At 43.3% G+C, this 19,762-nt stretch overlaps 1 pseudogene; it reads right to left on the reverse strand.

Moving 5' to 3' along the window:
- Positions 1-19,762, reverse strand: part of LOC115200783 (ubiquitin carboxyl-terminal hydrolase 31-like) — a 49,250-nt pseudogene that overhangs the window by 11,662 nt on the left and 17,826 nt on the right.

The following is a 19,762-nucleotide window of genomic DNA, read 5'->3' on the forward strand; positions in this document are numbered from 1 at the left end:
ACCCTCCAACACCACTGCCAGCAGCATCTGGTCTCCCATCCAGGGACCAACCAGGACCAACCCTGCTTAATATCAGAGGCAAGCCAGTAGTGGGATGAAGGGTGGTATGCTGCTTGTAACCCCATTGGGATTTGAGTCAGCAACCCTGTCAACAGCTATCCCTATTGCTGCCGGAACATATTAGAGTGTGTGTGCATATGTGTGTGTTGTTAGCTAACCTGTGTAATGACCTCCCGCCATTGTCCCGTGGTGGTTACACACAGCATACAGGTCATACAGGTAGTCCTCTGGGTCGCGGCCCATCCCGTAAGGTCGTCTCCATGGCGACCAGTGCGAGGGCAGGCTCCAGCTGCTCTGGCTCCGCTTGACCATATGGGGCGCCATGTCCATCCCGATCACAGGGAACTTCACCATGTTCTGCATCTTCATCCTCCGGTCCCCATCCTGAGAGGACACCATACACACACACAAGAGCAACAAATTGGATTATGTTGGTTAAGTGTGGAATGCTAACTATGCTAATGCAGATTGGTTGAGTTTGCAATGCTGACTGAGCTTGTAAGAATGAACAAATATTAGTGTTGACATACACTAGTAATAGGATTTATATAAGTGTACTTTGAATTAAAAACAATTTTTACTTGATTCCTTAGGGAATATAATGCTAACTGCACTTATACTGTACACTTTGATTAGGGCAGATTGACATTTACTAGGGGGGAGGAGCTGGTCAAACTCAAGGTGCCCCCTATAAAATATATGCAACACATTTTCCACCAAGAGGTTTCTGTGTCAAAACCAATAAAAAAAGCATACCGACTTTGGGCACTTCAATATCATGGTTTGCGTTTTCAACACCACAATAAATAGAAAATACATCCCTCCCTACCTTGTAGGCTTACCCAGTAACGAAGGCAATCTCTGAACGTCATTAAACTTTTTTGTGACAAATATCTCTTTCCATTCATCAATTGGCCGCTGCACAGTTTGGATAGATTGATTGATTTATCTGTCAGTTAAAAAATAACATATATACACACAAATATTTATTTAAGTGACCGGGTTGCACAATAAAGTCGAGGACTTATTTCCATTGTTGCCCCTATTTTTTTTTTTACATAAATACATAGATACAGATACATTACAGAGAGAGAAGAAAAACAATTCTCAACCTCCAGATGACTATGAAGAGAGAGTTCAATTCTTACAAGCTTGTTTGGCTGGTAGTTTATTCTTTAGATGTTTAGGGCTGCTGGTGAACCATGATGTGCAGGCATAATCAAAGTGACACTGGACTATCGCACTTGCCAGTCTTAAGGGTGTCTATAGCTAGGTTTCGATCCAATTGGCGACAGATTTTCATGTGAAAATTCAAAAATGTTCATAAAAAATTAAGCCATTTCACTGGACACAATGACAGGGAAGATTATAATTAATAGGACATTTGTGAAATTTTAAAAGGCCTATTGAATTAGGTGTCCACCGTATGATATTCATATTTTAATAAATATACATTACCGGTCAAAAGTTTCAGAATACCTATTCATTCAAGGGTTTTTAGTTATTTTACTAAAAACCATCAAGCGCTATGATGAAACTGGCTCTCATGAGGACCGCCACAGGAATGGAAGACCCAGAGTTACCTCTGCTGCAGAGGATAAATTCATTAGAGTTACCAGCCTCAGAAATTGCAGCCCAAATAAATGCTTCACAGACTTCAATTAACAGACACATCTTAACATCAACTGTTCAGAGGAGACTGCGTGAATCTGGCCTTCATGGTCATATTGCTGCAAAGAAACCACTACAAAAGGACACCAATAAAAAGAAGAGACTTGCTTTGGCCAAGAAACACGAACAATGGACATTAGACCGATGGAAATTTGTCCTTTGGTCTGGAGTCCAAATTGAGATTTTTTGTTCCAACCACCGTGTCTTTGTGAGACACGTGAGCTGTGGGTGAACAGATGATCTCCGCATGTGTATTTCCCACCGTAAAGCATGGAGGAGGAGGTGTTATGGTGTGGGGGTGCTTTGCTGGTGACACTGTCTGGGATATATTTATAATTCAAGGCACACTTAACCAGCATTCTGCAGCGATACACCATCCCATCTGGTTTGGGCTTAGTGGGACTATCATTTGTTTTTCAACAGGGCAATGAGCCAACACACCTCCAGGCTGTGTAAGGGCTATTTGACCAAGAAGGAGAGGGATGGAGTGCTGCATCAGATGACCTGGCCTCCACAATCCCCCGACCTCAACCAAATTGATATGGTTTGGGATGAGTCAGACCGGAGAGTGAAGGAAAAGCAGCCAACAAGAGCTCAGCCTATGTCAAATCAAAATCAAATCAAATTTTAGTTGTCACATGTGCCTTACCGTGAAATGCTTACTTACTTAACCAACAGTGCAGTTCAAGAAGAGTTTTGAAAATATTTACCAAATAAACTAAAGTAAAAAATAACACAATAAAATAACAACAACGAGGCTATAACAGGGGGTACCGGTACCGAGTCTATGTGCGGGGGTACAGGTTAGTGAAGGTAATTTGTACATGTAGGTAAGGGTGAAGTGACCATGCATAGATAGTAAACAGCGAGTAGCAACAGTGTACAAAACAAATGGGGGGGGGGGGGGGGGGTCATTGTAAATAGTCAGCTAGCCATTTGATTAATTGTTCAGCAGTCTTATGGCTTGGGGGTAGACGCTGTTAAGGAGCCTTTTGGTCCTAGACATGGCGCTCTGGTACCGCTTGCCGTGCAGTAGCAGAGAAAACAGTCTATGAATTGGGTGACTGGAGTGTCTGACCATTTTTGGACCTTTCCTCTGACACTGCCTATTATATAGGTCCTGGATCTGTCATAAGAAACTAGCTCCCTGGTATACAGAAAATACACGAGCTCTGAAGCAAGCTTCCAGAAAATTGGAACGGAAATGGCGCCACACTAAACTGGAAGTCTTCCGACTAGCTTGGAAAGACAGTACCGTGCAGTATCGAAGAGCCCTCACTGCTGCACGATCATCCTATTTTTCCAACTTAATTGAGGAAAATAAGAACAATCCGAAATTTCTTTTTGACACTGTCGCAAAGCTAACTAAAAAGCAGCATTCGCAAATGGAGGATGGCTTTCACTTCAGCAGTAATAAATTTATGAACTTTTTTGAGGAAAAGATCATGATCATTAGAAAGCAAATTACGGACTCCTCTTTAAATCTGGGTATTCCTCCAGGGCTTCATTGTCCAGAGTCTGCACAACTCTGCCAGGACCTTGGCTCAAGGGAGATACTAAAGTGTTTTAGTACTATATCTCTTGACACAATGATGAAAATAATCATGGCCTCCAAACCTTCAAGCTGCATACTGGACCCTATTCCAACTAAACTACTGAAAGAGCTGCTTCCTGTGCTTGGCCCTCCTATGTTGAACATAATAAACGGCTCTCTATCCACCGGATGTGTACCAAGCTCACTAAAAGTGGCAGTAATAAAGCCTCTCTTGAAAAAGCCGAATCTTGACCCAGAAATTATAAAAAACTATCGGCCTATATCGAATCTTCCATTCCTCTCAAAAATTTTAGAAAAAGTTGTTGCGCAGCAACTCACTGCCTTCCTGAAGACAAACAATGTATACGAAACGCTTCAGTCTGGTTTTAGACCCCATCATAGCACTGAGACTGCACTTGTGAAGGTGGTAAATGACCTTTTAATGACGTCAGACCGAGGCTCTGCATCTGTCCTCATGCTCCTAGATCTTAGTGCCGCTTTTGATACCATCGATCACCACATTCTTTTGGAGAGATTGGAAACCCAAATTGGTCTACATGGACAAGTTCTGGCCTGGTTTAGATCTTATCTGTCGGAAAGATATCAGTTTGTCTCTGTGAATGGTTCGTCCTCTGACAAATCAATTGTAAATTTCGGTGTTCCTCAAGGTTCCGTTCTAGGACCACTATTGTTTTCACTATATATTTTACCTCTTGGGGATGTCATTCGAAAACATAATGTTAAATTTCACTGCTATGCGGACGACACACAGCTGTACATTTCAATGAAACATGGTGAAGCCCCAAAATTGCTCTCGCTAGAAGCCTGTGTTTCAGACATAAGGAAGTGGATGGCTGCAAATTTTCTACTTTTAAACTCGGACAAAACAGAGATGCTTGTCCTAGGTCCCAAGAAACAAAGAGATCTTCTGTTGAATCTGACAATTAATCTGGATGGTTGTACAGTCGTCTCAAATAAAACTGTGAAGGACCTCGGCGTTACTCTGGACCCTGATCTCTCTTTTGAAGAACATATCAAGACTGCTTCAAGGACAGCTTTTTTCCATCTACGTAACATTGCAAAAATCAGAAACTTTCTGTCCAAAAATGACGCAGAAAAATTAATCCATGCTTTTGTTACTTCTAGGCTCGACTACTGCAATGCTCTACTTTCCGGCTACCCGGATAAAGCACTAAACAAACTTCAGTTAGTGCTAAATACGGCTGCTAGAATCCTGACTAGAACCAAAAAATGTGATCATATTACTCCAGTGCTAGCTTCCCTACACTGGCTTCCTGTTAAGGCAAGGGCTGATTTCAAGGTTTTACTGCTAACCTACAAAGCATTACATGGGCTTGCTCCTACCTATCTTTCCGACTTGGTCCTGCCGTACATACCTACACGTACGCTACGGTCACAAGACGCAGGCCTCCTAATTGTCCCTAGAATTTCTAAGCAAACGGCTGGAGGTAGGGCTTTCTCCTATAGAGCTCCATTTTTATGGAATGGTCTGCCTACCCATGTGAGAGACGCAGACTCAGTCTCAACCTTTAAGTCTTTACTGAAGACTTATCTCTTCAGTAGGTCCTATGATTAAGTATAGTCTGGCCCAGGAGTGTGAAGGTGAACGGAAAGGCTGGAGCAACGAACCGCCCTTGCTGTCTCTGCCTTGTCGGTTCCCCTCTTCCCACTGGGATTCTCTGCCTCTAACCCTTTTACAGGGGCTGAGTCACTGACTTACTGGTGTTCTTCCATGCCGTCCATGGGAGGGGTGCGTCACTTGAGTGGGTTGAGCCACTGACGTGGTCTTCCTGTCTGGGTTGGCGCCCCCCCCTTGGGTTGTGCCGTGGCGGACATCTTTGTGGGCTATACTCGGCCTTGTCTTCGGACGGTAAGTTGGTGGTTGTAGATATCCCTCTAGTGGTGTGGGGGCTGTGCTTTGGCAAAGTGGGTGGGGTTATATCCTGCCTGTTTGGCCCTGTCCGGGGGTATCATCGGATGGGGCCACAGTGTCTTCTGATCCCTCCTGTCTCAGCCTCCAGTATTTATGCTGCAGTAGTTTATGTGTCGGGGGGCTAGGGTCAGTCTGTTACATCTGGAGTATTCTCTTGTCTTATCCGGTGTCCTGTGTGAATGTAAATATGCTCTCTCTAATTCTCTCTTTGTTTCTTTCTTTCTCTCGGAGGACCTGAGCCCTAGGACTACCTGGCATGATGACTCCTTGCTGTCCCCAGTCCACCTGGCCATGCTGCTGCTCCAGTTTCAACTGTTCTGCCTGCGGCTACGGAACCCTGACCTGTTCACCGGACGTGCTTGTTGCACCCTCGACAATTACTATGATTATTATTATTTGACCATGCTGGTCATTTACGAACATTTTAACATCTTGACCATGTTCTGTTATAATATCCACCCGGCACAGCCAGAAGAGGACTGGCCACCCCTCATAGCCTGGTTCCTCTCTAGGTTTCTTCCTAGGTTTTTGGCCTTTCTCAGGAGTTTTTCCTAGGGAGTTTTTCCCAGCCACCGTGCTTCTTTCACATGCATTGCTTGCTGTTTGGGGTTTTAGGCTGGGTTTCTGTACAGCACTTTGAGATTTCAGCTGATGTACGAAGGGCTATATAAATAAATTTGATTTGATTTGATTTGATTTGGATGGCAGGAAGCTTGGCCCCAGTGATGTACTGGGCCATATGCACTACCCTCTGTAGTGACTTACGGTCAGAAGCCGAGCAGTTGCCATAGCAGGCGGTGATGCAACCGCTCAGTATGCTCTCGATGGTGCAGCTGTAGAACTTTTTGAGGATCTGGGGACCCATGCAAAATCTTTTCAGTCTCCTGAGGGGGAAAAGGTGTTGTCATGTCCTCTTCACAACTGTCTTGGTGAGTTTGGACCATGATAGTTCATTGGTGATGTGGACACATCTCAACTTGAAACTCTCAACCCGCTCCACTACAGCCGCGTCGATGTTCGGCCTTTTCCTGTAGTCCACGCTCAGCTCCTTTGTCTTGCTCACATTGAGGGAGAGGTTGTTGTCCTGGCACCACACTGCCAGGTCTCTGACCTCCTCCCTGTAGGCTGTCTCATCGTTGTCGGTGATCAGTCCTACCACTGCTGTGTTATCAGCAAACTTAATGATGGTATTGGAGTCGTGTTTCGCCATGCAGTCGTGGGTGAACAGAGAGTACAGTAGGTGACTAAGTACACACTCCTGAGGGGCCCCAGTGTTGAGGATCAGCGTGGCAGACGTGTTGTTACCTACCCTTACCACCTGGGGGTGGCCCTTCAGGAAGTCCAGGATCCAGTTTCAGAGGGAGGTGTTTAGTCCCAGGGTCCTTAACTTAGTGATGAACTTCGTGAGCACTATGGTGTTGAACGCTGAGCTGTAGTCAATGAACAGTATTCTCACATAGGTATTCCTTTTGTCCAGGTGGGAAAGGGCAGTGTAGAGTGCGATTGAGATTGCGTCATCTGTGGATCTGTTGGGACAGTATGCGAATTGGAGTGGGTCTAGGGTATCCGGGAGGATGCTGTTGATGTGAGCCATGACCAGCCTTTCAAAGCACTTCATGGCTACCGACGTGAGTGCTATGGGGCGGTAATAATTATAGGCAGATTACCTTCACTTCCTTGGGCACAGGGACTATGGTGGTCTGCTTCAAACATGTAGGTATTACAGACAGGTATTACAGGTCAGGGAGAGGTTGAAAATGTCAATGTAGACACTTGCCAGTTGGTCCGCGCATGCTTTGAGTACACGTCCTGGTAAGCCGTCTGGCCCCGCAGCTTTGTGAATGCTGACCTGTTTAACCTCTACGGGCTAGGGGGCAGCATTGAGAATTTTGGAAAAAATATGTGCCTATTTTTAACTGCCTCCTACACCAACTCAGAAGCTAGAATATGCATATTATTGTTCAGGTTTGGATAGAAAACACCCTAAAGTTTCTAAAACTGTTTGAATGGTGTCTGTGAGTATAACAGAACTCCTATGGCAGGCAAAAACCTGAGAAGGTTTCATGCAGGAAGTACCCTGTCTGACAAGGTGTTGTTGTTCTTGCTTCTGTTTATTGAAGAGTCAGGATCTTAGCTGTAACGTGACAATTCCTAGGGCTCCAATAGGCTCTCAGAACCCGGGAAAAACCTGAACGATGACGAGGCAGCCTCAGGCTGAAACACAGAATCCCCTTTTCCAAGTGTCCCATCAGAGGACAATAGAATTAGGCGCGTGCGTGATTCGACCCCGTGGAGTATTTACCTTTGGCTGTTTAGCTAATTGCAGATTCCCGGTCGGAATATTATCGCTTTTCTACGAGATAAATTGCATAAAAATTGATTTTAAACAGCGGTTGACATGCTTCGAAGTACGGTAATGGAATATTTAGAATTTTTTGGTCACGTTCTGCGCCATGCGCGCGACCGTGATTTAGCATTCTGATAGTGTCTAGAACGCACGAACAAAACGCCGCTGTTTGGATATAACTATGGATTATTTGGGACCAAACCTACATTTGTTATTGAAGTAGAAGTCCTGGGAGTGCATTCTGATGAAGAACAGGAAAGGTAAGACCATTTTTCTTATAGGAAATGTGATTTTGGTGAAGGCTAAACTTGCCGGGTGTCTAAATAGCTAGCCCGTGATGGCTGGGCTATGTACTTAGAATATTGCAAAATGTGCTTCATCCGAAAAGCTATTTTAAAATCGGAAATATCGAGTGCATAGAGGAGTAATGTATCTATAATTCTTAAAATAATTGTTATGCTTTTTGTGAACGTTTATCGTGAGTAATTTAGCAAATTGTTAGTAAATTCCCCGGAAGTTTGCGGGGGGTATGCTTTTTCTGAACGTCACATGCTAATGTAAAAAGCTGGTTTTTGATATAAATATGAACTTGATTGAACAGACATGCATGTATTGTATAACATAATGTCCTAGGTGTGTCATCTGATGAAGATCATAAAAGGTTAGTGCTGCATTTAGCTGTGGTTTTTGTTTTTGTGACATTATATGCTAGCTTGAAAAATGGGTGTCTGATTATTTCTGTCTGGGCACTCTGCTGACATAATCTAATGTTTTGCTTTCGTTGTAAAGCCTTTTTGAATTCGGACAGTGTGGTTAGATTAACGAGAGTCTTGTCTTTAAATAGCTGTAAAATAGTCATATGTTTGAGAAATTGAAGTAATAGTATTTCAAACGTTTTAAAAATCGCGCCACTGGATTCAACTGGCTGTTACGTAGGTGGGACGAATTCGTCCCGCCGGTCCCATAGAGGTTAAAGGTCTTGCTCACATCGGCTACCGAGAGCGTTATCACAAAGTCGTCCAGAACAGCTGGTACTCTCGTGCATGCTTCAGTGTTGCTTGCCTCGAAGCGAGCATTAAAGGCATTTAGCTTGTCTGGTAGACTCGCGTCACTGGTCAGCTCGCGTCTGGGTTTTGATGTGTGGAGTAAAGGTGGTCTAGAGTTTTTTTCCTCTGGTTGCACATGTGACATGCTGGTAAAAATCGGGTAAAACTGAATTTAAGTTTGCCTGCATTAAAGTCCCCGGCCACTAGGAGCGCCACTTCTGGATGAGCATTTTCTTATTTGCTTATGGCCTTATAGAGTTGGTTGAGTGAGTTCTTAGTGCCAGCATCGGTCTGTGGTGGTAAATAGAGGGCTACGAATAATATAGATGAGAACTCTTGGTAGGTAGTGTGGTCTATATCTTATCATAAGGTACAATACCTCAGGCGAGCAATACCTCGAGCTTTCTTTAATATTAGACATCGTGCACCAGCTGATATTGACAAATACTCATACACCCCCACCCCTCGTCTTACCAGACGTAGCTTCTCTGTTCTGCCGGTGCATGGAAAATCCCGCCAGCTCTATATTATCCGTGTCGTCGTTTAGCCACGACTCGGTGAAACATAAGATATTACAGTTTTTAATGTCCTGTTGGTAGGATAATCTTGATCATAGGTCAGCGATTTTATTTTCCAATGATTGCACGCTAGCCAATCGAACGGATGGCAGTGGAAGTTTACTCGCCCGCCTACGAATTCTCAGAAGGCAGCCCGACCTCCACCCCCTTTTTCTACATATTTTCATCACGCAAATGACGGGGGATTTGGGCCTGTTACAGGGAAAGCAGTATATCCTTCCCGTTAGACTCGTTAAAGAAAAATTATTCTTCCAGTTCGAGCTAAGTAATCGCTGTTCTGATGTCCAGAAGTTACTTTCGGTCATAAGAGATGGTAAAGGCAACATTATGTACAAAATAAGTAAAAAAGTAAGTTACAAACAACTCGAAAAAATGAACAAAATAGCAGTTGGTTAGGAGCACGTAAAATGTTGGCCATCCCCTCCGGCACCATTATACGAAAAGCCTCCTTCAAGGCTGTTGGAAAAGTATTCCAGGTGAAGCCTGTTGAGACAATGCAAAGATGTCATCAAGGCAAAGGGTGACTATTTGAAGAATCTCAAATATATTTTGATTTGTTTAACACTTTTTTGGTTACATGATTCCATATGTTATTTGATAGTTTTGATGTCTTCACTATTATTCAAATATGTAGAAAATTGTAAAAATAAAGAAAAACCCTTGAATGAGTAGGTGTTCTAAAACTTTTGACCGGTAATGTATATGTATAAAGGAAGAGAAGCTTATGCCTAACCCCAGAGAGATAGAGATATGATGGTGGCATGCTACGACTGCGTCTGCTACAGAGGTTTATACAGCCAGTGTGTCTAATCCTGAATGATAATTGGATTAAACTGCATTCCAGCAGTGTTTATTCCACAAGTTACCACTGGCTAAATCTATGACATTAAAATGCCTATTTACTCTGTTCCATCTGACTGCGCAATGCACTGTCTCATCAGCCCAGCCAGGCACATTATAAACTTGATCTCCACTATAAAAAGTGACATTATCTCATTTTTCTTTTAGACTAACAATTCATTTATTTTTCAGCGGAGATTATATAACCCTTGCTGTCTATCTCTCTGACATTTGCAACATTGTTTCAATATTCAAATTCAATCTCCAGATGTCCAATAGTAATGAACGTGTCGGGGCTTTTCCCAGCGAGTCGAAATCATGAATCAGCATAATTTGTATGGATATATACAAAGAAACATCAATAGAAAACAGATAAAAACGAAACAAAGTGCAGCTAGTTTGCTGTCTTTCTAGCTTCAGTTTGAAGTGATTGTGTTAGCTGTGTTGTTGGCTAGCTCCTCTGAACAACAGTGTCCTGACAAGTGAGCACATTTCCTATGCCAGGCGAAATCGCTCATCATTAGCTCATTGTTATGGATGTATCCAAATAAATGTCACTAGAATACAGCTTAAACAAACGCAAACGCAGCTACTTTGCTGTTATTCTAGCTGCACTGTTTGACGTGACTGTAAGTTAGCCGTAGTTGGCTAGCTAGCAAGCAAGGGATAAGAACGTTGCCAGCCGGTATGGCAATGGAACATTTAGAACGAACGACTGGGTCGTGTCCATAGATACAGAACAAAAAGACTGAATGATTTGGTCTCTGGCAACTCAACCAATAGAACGAACAACCATTTTTGTGGAAGGATGAAATAGTATGAATAAATTAATCAAAAGAACATATTTAATGAAAATATATAAATCAATATTTGAATATGTTGGTAACCCGTTGTATAAAAGCAATAATGCCCTCGAAGTCAGTGTTTGGAGGATATAGTGGCACGATTTGACAACACCCATGCCAATATATCCTCCAAACACCGGCTTCGAGGGCATTGTCACATAATTAGACGTACAAAAGTAGAGTTATTTGTAGATTTTCAACTCTAATATTTTGAATAAAGATAAGCATTATATTGTTAGACTACAGGAATAACTCTGGTAGGCCTGAAACATTCTTCCTCACCTCAAGTTCAACTGTCGGAATCAGTTGGAGAGCCGGGGCTCACTGCCTTCACATCATAGGCCTGCAGTAGCTAAAGCTTAATAACAGTCATACCATACCAAACCTTCACAAACGTTTCTAAACTTTATTATGGTACTATCCAAAGTAAGTCAAGCCACTGTTTATATGGAAAATACGAGCAGTAGTTGTACGAATGATGTTGATGTATAGTGCAGTGCCCTGTACCTGTCTGAAGCGTTTGAGGTGCAGTATGAGGATGTCAGGCAGGGTCCAGAGGCTCAACTTGATGCTGCCCTGCTGTAGCTGCTTGCAGTGTGGGCAGCGCCAGGCATCATCTGGAGCTAGCTGAAACACACAGAGCAGAGCTCTCAAACACACACACACACACACACACAAACATACATTAATGTGCGCGCACGCGCACGCACACGCGCACGCACACACACACCTGTTCCTCTCTGGTGTAGAGCTGAAAGCACTGGGCGAGGGAGCATGACTGAGGCTGCAGGTGTCCGTCTTTCTGTTGGCGTACACTCTCAGCATCTGGGATGTACTCATCCTCAGTGCGCTTGAACAGACTGTAGTCAGACACAACAAATAAACAGCACAAGTCAACACAGAGGTCACACAACAAGCTTTAAAGGAAACCATGAAAGCCATATTAAATTGTGCTGACAAACAGAAACAAGGAAAACTTCTGAGACCTGAGTCACAACAATAGCTTTGAATTTACATTCTCTTCAAACAGCAAAATAATTGTTCTTTAATTATGAATGTCTGCTAGTCATTGCTGAATGTGTGCACTGTATCAAGATGACAGAGGTGAGCATCTTTCCCTCTCAGCATAGTGGGTTTTGCCCAGGGGTTGGAACCGGTTCAGGGAACAGAACTGAAAACCGAAAAATATAGACATTTTTGGAGGAACAGAAACAGAACCTGGAACGAAAGTGATCTATACTGTTCCAGAACAGAGAAGAATGGATTAACTTTTCCAATGCTAGTTAAAGATACTAAGTATCACATTTCACATTGGAGTTATGAACTACAAAAAGGTAAGAAGTATTTTAAATGTTTTGTATTTTACCCCCTTTTCCTCCCCAATTTCAACCTTGTCTCATCGCTGCAACTCCCCAACAGGCTTGGGAGGCGAAGGTCGAGTCATGCGTCTTCCGAAACATAACCCGCCAAACCACGCTTCTTAATACCCGCCCGCTTAACCCGGAAGGCAGCCGCACCAATGTGTTGGAGGAAACACCGTTCACGTGACGACCGAGGTCAGCCTGCAGGCGCAAGGAGTTGCAAGCGCGTGATGAGCCAAGTAAAGCTCCCCCGGCCCAACCCTCCCCTAACCCAGACGATGCTGGGCAAATTGTGCGCTGCCCTATGGGCCTCCCGATCACAGCCGGTTGTGATACAGCACGGGATCGAACCCGGGTATGTAGTGATGCCTCTAGCACTGCGATGCAATGCCTTTGACCTCTGCGGCACTCGGGAGGCCCTGGTAAGAAGTATTTTTAATTCTGGTGCAGCTCTGCACAAACATTCAAAGTTCCTCCATAGAAGCCACTCCTCCGTAGGTAGCGTATAATTCTGTGGGCCTAATTCAAATAATGCATGTCATAACAAGATGCACAGCGCTTCAAGCCAACTGTCCTCCTCCACCCTCTCTCGCTCTCTCCCCACCCGCAAAATTTCTGTCACATCTCTCGCCCTACCTACACTTGTCTATCCATCGCACGAGTAAACAATTAGCTTGCCCTCTGCATAGCAAGCTGCTCTATTAGCACTGACCTGTGAAGTAATTTACTGAGCTAAATGTAAAAAAAAAAAGCGCTTTCACAGGTTAAAAAAATCTAACTTTATTTTGCTGGTCAGAACAGTTCAATGGAACACATTTTTGGGGGGGTTCTGTTCAGAACAAAACGATTGGGAAATTATTTTGGTTCCAACCTACGGTTTTTCCCCATTACACTTACTAGTCTTTTGTCTCTTTGTCCCACTCCACCACAATCTTGACATGTGGGGGGCCTCCCGGACCGCAAGATTTGTACGCTCTGCAGACAAACAGTGGATCAATAGGAAGTCAATGCAACATTATCTTTCAGCCCTATGACAGCTCAATGTGGAAAACAGGGCATGCAACGTATTGAACAACAACCCAGAAGGTTTAGAACATTTCAAAAACCATGGAAGGTTTGAACAAAAGGATAAACACACTGAAAGATGGAACACGTCATTGAATGTTTGACCACTAGGCTAACGGTAACATTTGCTAACAGTCCTCTATCTGTGAGAGACAAGGTCCCTCTGGTGGCATTGGGTGACATTACCTCTCCACAGAAGGGTGGCATAGTGGTTGCTCCTCTTGAGGTAAGAGATACGTTATTCCAACCACCCCCACTACACGCAAACTGAAGGGCCCAACCTGAAGGATGGCAATAAGTTTAGTTACACCTTTACATGTGTGTGTTGTGTTATGTGTGTGTGTGTGTGTGTGTGTGTGTGTCGAATGAGTGTCTGTGTGGATAGCCCGCACCTACCTGGACAAAGACCTCAGGATGCAAAAGGTGGAGCATCTTCTCCAGGATCTCCTTCTGCAGAACGTCCCAGGTGACCGTCCTTTCTAGATACAGCACAAAGGGATGACCAAACCTGGAATCGTCATAGACAAGGTAAAGAACAAGACTTTCCACATCTAACATAACTATATCAAATGAGTTTTAATCTACACTATATGAACATGTTGCTGAGATCTTATCATCCTGGTGCTATTTTGAATGTTGAATTTTGAAATCTTGAGGAGTTGCTTCGTGTACCTGCGTCCCTGCTGTCCAGAGCAAGCTCTATTACACACAAGCAAAATGATCTTGTCAGCCCCGCTGTTCTTACTGGGGCTCGGAGGGGGAATCACTGACTCTTCTATTTTTGTTGATACCTGTATGCTGTTGTTGTATGTCCCATACTTTATGTTGTTCTGGTTCAGATTAGCATGGGGACTTCCTGAAACACATTACAGTATAGAAATGTATACACAGCACTATATGAACAAACTTTGAGTTCTATATCGAACATATCTAAGCCTGGGTTAAAGTCACATCATCATAAAGTTTAATGACATCAAAGATCAAAGCCTGCTTCAGGTCATTGAAAGATGCAAATTTGTTGAATAAGGCTGTTAATCATTGCAATATGTCAGATTCTGGAATACGGACTCATATCCATATACCCACTTCTTATTGATCTCATTGAACATTTTCCAAAAGACACTGCATATGAATCAGTGAGGGTGAACATACATTATATTTACAAAAGTATGTGGACACCCCTTCAAATTAGTGAATTTTGCTTTTCCAGCCACAGCCGTTGCTGACAGGTGTATAAAATAGAGCACACAGCCATGCAATCTCCATAGACAAACATTGGCAGTAGAATGGCCTTACTGAAGAGCTCAGTGACTTTCAACGTGTCACCATCATAGGACCTTTCCAACAAGTCAGTTCTTCAAATTTCTGCCCTGCTAGAGCTGCCCCTGTGCTGTTATTGTGAAGTGGAAAAGTATCGGAGCAACAATGTCTCAGCCGCGAAGTGGTACGCCACACAAGCTCACAGAACAGGACCGCAGAGTGCTGAAATGCGTAGCGCGTAAAAATCTGTCCTCGGTCTGTACTCGGTTGCAACACTCACTACCGAGTTCCAAACTGCCTCTGGAAGCAACGTCCGCACAAGAACGCTTAGTCGGGAGCTTCATGAAATGGGTTTCCATGGCCGAGCAGCCACACAAAAGCCTAAGATCACCATGCGCAATGCCAATCATCGGTTCGAGTGGTGTAAAGCTTGCCATCATTGGATTCTGGAGCAGTGGAAAAGCGTTCTCTGGAGTGATGAATCACACTTCACCATCTGGCAGTCCGACAGAAGAATCTGGGTTTGGCAGACGCCAAGAGAACGCTACCTGCCCGAATGCATAGTGCAAACTGTAGAGTTTAGTGGAGGAATGATCTGGGGCCGTTTTTAATGGTTTGGGCTAGGCCCCTTAGTTTCAGTGAAGGGAATCTTAATACTACAGCATACAATGACATTCTGGATGATTCTGTGCTTCCAACTTTGTGGCAACAATTTGGGGAAGGCCCTTTCCTGTTTCAGCATCACCGTGCACAATGCGAGGTCCATACAGAAATGGTTTGTCGAGATCTGTGTGGAAGAACAGGACTGGCCTTCACAGAGCCCTGACCTCAACCCCATCAAACACCTTTGGGATGAATTGTAATGCCGACTGCGAGCCAGGCCTAATTGCCCAACATCAGTGCCCGACTTCACTAATGCGCTCGTGGCTGAATGGAAGCAAGCCCCCACAGCAATGTTCCAACATCTAGTGGAAAGCCTTCCCAGAAGAGTGGAGGCTGTTATAGCAGCAAAGGGGGTACTAACTCCATATTAATGCCCATGATTTTGGAATTAGATGCTCAACAAGCAGGTGTCCACATATTTTTGGTCATGTAGTATAGGTAATAACATCTGGATTAGACATGATTTCCAATGAAATCCTATGTTAATCTATTTGTAATCTAATCTACACTCTTAATACGGCATAGAGCTAATACGGCCCTAATACAACCCATAGCTAATCTGATTTACGTGGAATCAAAACCTGAAGTCATACCTCGCTTTGAGCGGATCTGCTCTGGTCTAAAGAGCTCAGGTGTTTCAAAGGCAAATATGGAGTCACTCTCTTGAATGATCTCAAGGTCGTCATCGTCATCACAAAAGGAGCGGTGAAAGCCATCTGAGTACATTTCAGTAAGGACAATCTGCACACACATATGGGTCATTAACAGGGTTAGGATTGATCTTATTCAATTCTATAAATACTTGGGCCTCTAGTAACTATATGAATAAATGTTTTTTTTGTTTGTTTGCTGTATTTTGCATACATGGCAGCTAAAACGTAATTGTGTATATAAAAGCACATAACAAACTACAACATATACAAAACAATAACATTTTAACACAGTACGGAAGTTAGGGAATAGAAAGATGAATGATGGATCAAGGATAGAAGCAGTTATGATGGCACTGTAAGCGGAGGAACTTCAGGCATAGATGGTCACAGAGTAGGGAGCCGGTCAGAGTCAGACAGTCAGGTCAGAGGCCTCTGCAGCGCACTTCACTGTCCCCAACGTCTGTGCTCCAGACTTTTTTAACATGGATATGAGGTGTGTGTGGATGACGCATATTAAATTCATATACATTGAAAAGTAAAGATTATTACACAGTAACTCAGGATTTGTACACAGTAGTGGACCATCTGAAATAGGATGAGCAAACAGTATCACATGATCTGAGCCTCCCATGACACTGGGGGATACCTCAACCACAAACAGTGAATTGTTTAAAACTAAGACAATCGATTTCTCTGTAATGACAAGGGCCTTTAGTCCCTATCATTGGCTGAACTTGCTTCAAAAACAAACACACATCCTACTTCAATAATGCATGAATATGACTACAACTTCAATTGTTCAAGTTTGGAATTGAATAGTGTTGACATTTCATTTTATGTTTCAGTCTGAATAGGGGTGAAGGTTGCTTTTTAGAAGGGTGGGCATTTTCATTCATTGCAGACTTGTCTCCGATCAGTTAATCTGTATACAAAATGTATAAACAGTTTGATTCTCAATTTCGAGGATATTGGACTTGGTACCTGTTCAGAGGGTATTTTGGTCTCCTGGGCCACAGCTTTTCTCAGTCCGGACACAGTGCTGGAGAGAGGCACCGCCACACCCACCGTCATACAGTGGGAACACTTTCCCTGGTACACTACCGTCACATACAGGGGCCTGGGAGGGACACACAGGACAATTGAGTTGTCTTCCTCAGGCTTTAAGGAACAACCATCTCATCCTGCATCTACATTGTTTGTGGTTTGTCTGTGGCATCCTTATGTATATCACTGCTAGGTTTGACACTCTTGTAAGTTGAGGTGAAATAAAGCAGAACAAGATCCAGTCTTTCTCCAATTTGTATTGGGGTATACCGCTCTCTGTGTATAAGACATTGCCTTACCAAGATATTAGATATCTTCTTACCGAGTGTGTGGTACAGGGATGGGCAGTGAGATGCAGAGGAAAGGGTCAAAGGTGTTGCTCTGTTTCTGGCAGTGAGGGCAAGTCAGGGAGGATCTGTTTGTGTGGAGACAAATAACATTTAACTTCAAACTGCATTTGACAACTGCATTGTCTCAATGTAAAAGCTATATCAACAACAAGTCCAACGTTAGTTGTCAAATTAGCATTAGAAAATTGTCTAGCTCACTTGCAGTTTACTGTACGTGTCTATCTATAGTAACTGTATTCTGTAAGAGTGCAGTGAGGTGTCAATCAGAAGATTATTTTGGAGAGTCACCTGTATTGAGCCTGAAATAGCTCTTGTATGAAGGAGCCGCAAGCAACTGGTAATGAGGATCCTTCAGGGACATTTTCATCCTCCAACAGAGGCTACAGAGACAGCAAGCAGACAGATGACACAGTCAGGAGAGACAACATACAGAAACACCTAAGTTAGTCAAGAGATAGATACCTAAGAGGCCACATTAATGCCCAAACAGAGTAACTGGAGTGTAAACAATACAACAAGGTAAACACAATCAGGTAATTGACAGTTAAGGGAGATACAACAACAAAAATGCAGTAAAGGGGGATACAGCTCAGACAATACAGTTGGGGGAGATACAATGCTGTCTGTTCAGAACAGAAAGGTACCAATCCACAGTCTACACTCTATGTAAAAAAAAGGGGCTATCTAGAACCTAAAATGGGTCTTCGGCTGTCCCCATAGGAAAACCCTTGAAGAATCCTTTGGTTCCAAGTATAATCATTTTGGGTTCCACGAAGAACCCTTTCCACGGAGGGTTCTACCTGGAACAAAAAATAGTTATCCTATGGTGACAGCCGAAGAATCCTTTTGGAACCCTTTTTTCTAAGAGTAGAAGCTTCATAACCAAAACAGTCAGGACATGAAGTGCAATTGGCAGCGATGCTACCAGACATGGCAATAGGGTATATCTAATATCATTCAACTGTCTGAGATATAATCCCCAGCTTGTAACTGATGGAATGAACAAAAGCGTGTCCCAAAAAAAGTTAGTTACCTTCCTGGGTGGTCTGCTGCTGGGCAGGACGATGTTGTTGAGGTCCTCGTGAACTCTGTCCAGGAGCCACAGGAGGAACTCCTGGGCATCATGCTGGGCATTGCCCCGGAACTGCAGGGCACTCTTCGACACAACGTTCTGGAGCACAAAAATTCAAAGATCAAATGGTAAGAGTTAAGGGTTACAAGTTAATATCAGACATGAAATCATTTTAGGTGGATTTAAAAAAAAATGTCTTCAAATGGATTTAAAAAAAAAATGTTTTACTTTATTTAACTAGGCATGTCAGTTAAGAACAAATTCTTATTTACAATGACAGCCTATCAAAAGGCCTCCTGCGGGGAAGGGGGCCTGGGATTAAAAATTAAAAATAAATACAATATACAATTAGGAAAAAACAAACATCACAACAAGAGAGACAACACAACACTACATAAAGAGAGACCTAAGACAACAACATAGCAAGGCAGCAACACATGACAACACAACATGGTAGCAACACAACATGATAGCAGCACAAAACATGGTACAAACATTATTGGGCACAGACAACAGCACAAAGGGCAAGAAGGTAGAGACAACAATACATCACACAAAGCAGCCACAACTGTCAGTAAGAGTGTCCATGATTGAGTCTTTGAATGAAGAGATTGAGATAAAACTGTCCAGTTTGAGTGTTTGTTGCAGCTCGTTCCAGTCGCTAGCTGAAGTGAACTGAAAAGAGGAGTGACCCAGAGATGTGTGTGCTTTGAGGACCTTAAACAGAATGTGACTGGCAGAACGGGTGTTGTATGTGGAGGATGAGGGCTGCAGTAGATATCTCAGACAGGGTGAGGCCTAAGAGAGTATTATAAATAAGCATCAACCAGTGGGTCTTGTGACGGGTATACAGAGATTACCAGTTTACAGAGGAGTATAGAGTGCAGTGATGTGTCCTTATAAGGAGCATTGGTGGCAAATCTGATGGTCGAATGGTAAAGAACATCTAGCCGCTCGAGAGCACCCTTACCTGCCGATGCCACCATGGCATTTTTTTGCCTTTACCTCCCTTATCTCACATCATTTGCTCACATTGTATATAGTCTTATTTTTTTCTACTGTATTTTTGACTGTATGTTGTTTACTCCATGTGTAACTCTGTGTTGTTGTATGTTGTCGAACTGCTTTGCTTTATCTTGGCCAGGTCGCAATTGTAAATGAGAACTTGTTCTCAACTTGCCTACCTGGTTAAATAAAGGTGAAATAAATAAATAAATAAAAAATAAATGATGTCTCCGTAATCTAGCATGGGTAGGATGGTCATCTGAATCAGGGTTAGTTTGGCAGCTGGGGTGAAAGAGGAGCGATTACAATAGAGGAAACCAGGTCTAGATTTAACTTTAGCCTGCAGCTTTGATATGTGCTGAGAGAAGGGCAGTGCACTGTCTAGCCATACTCCCAAGTACCTGCATGAGGTGA

Source organism: Salmo trutta, chromosome 10 (genome assembly GCF_901001165.1).
Source record: "Salmo trutta chromosome 10, fSalTru1.1, whole genome shotgun sequence".
Taxonomy (NCBI): Eukaryota; Metazoa; Chordata; class Actinopteri; order Salmoniformes; family Salmonidae; genus Salmo; species Salmo trutta.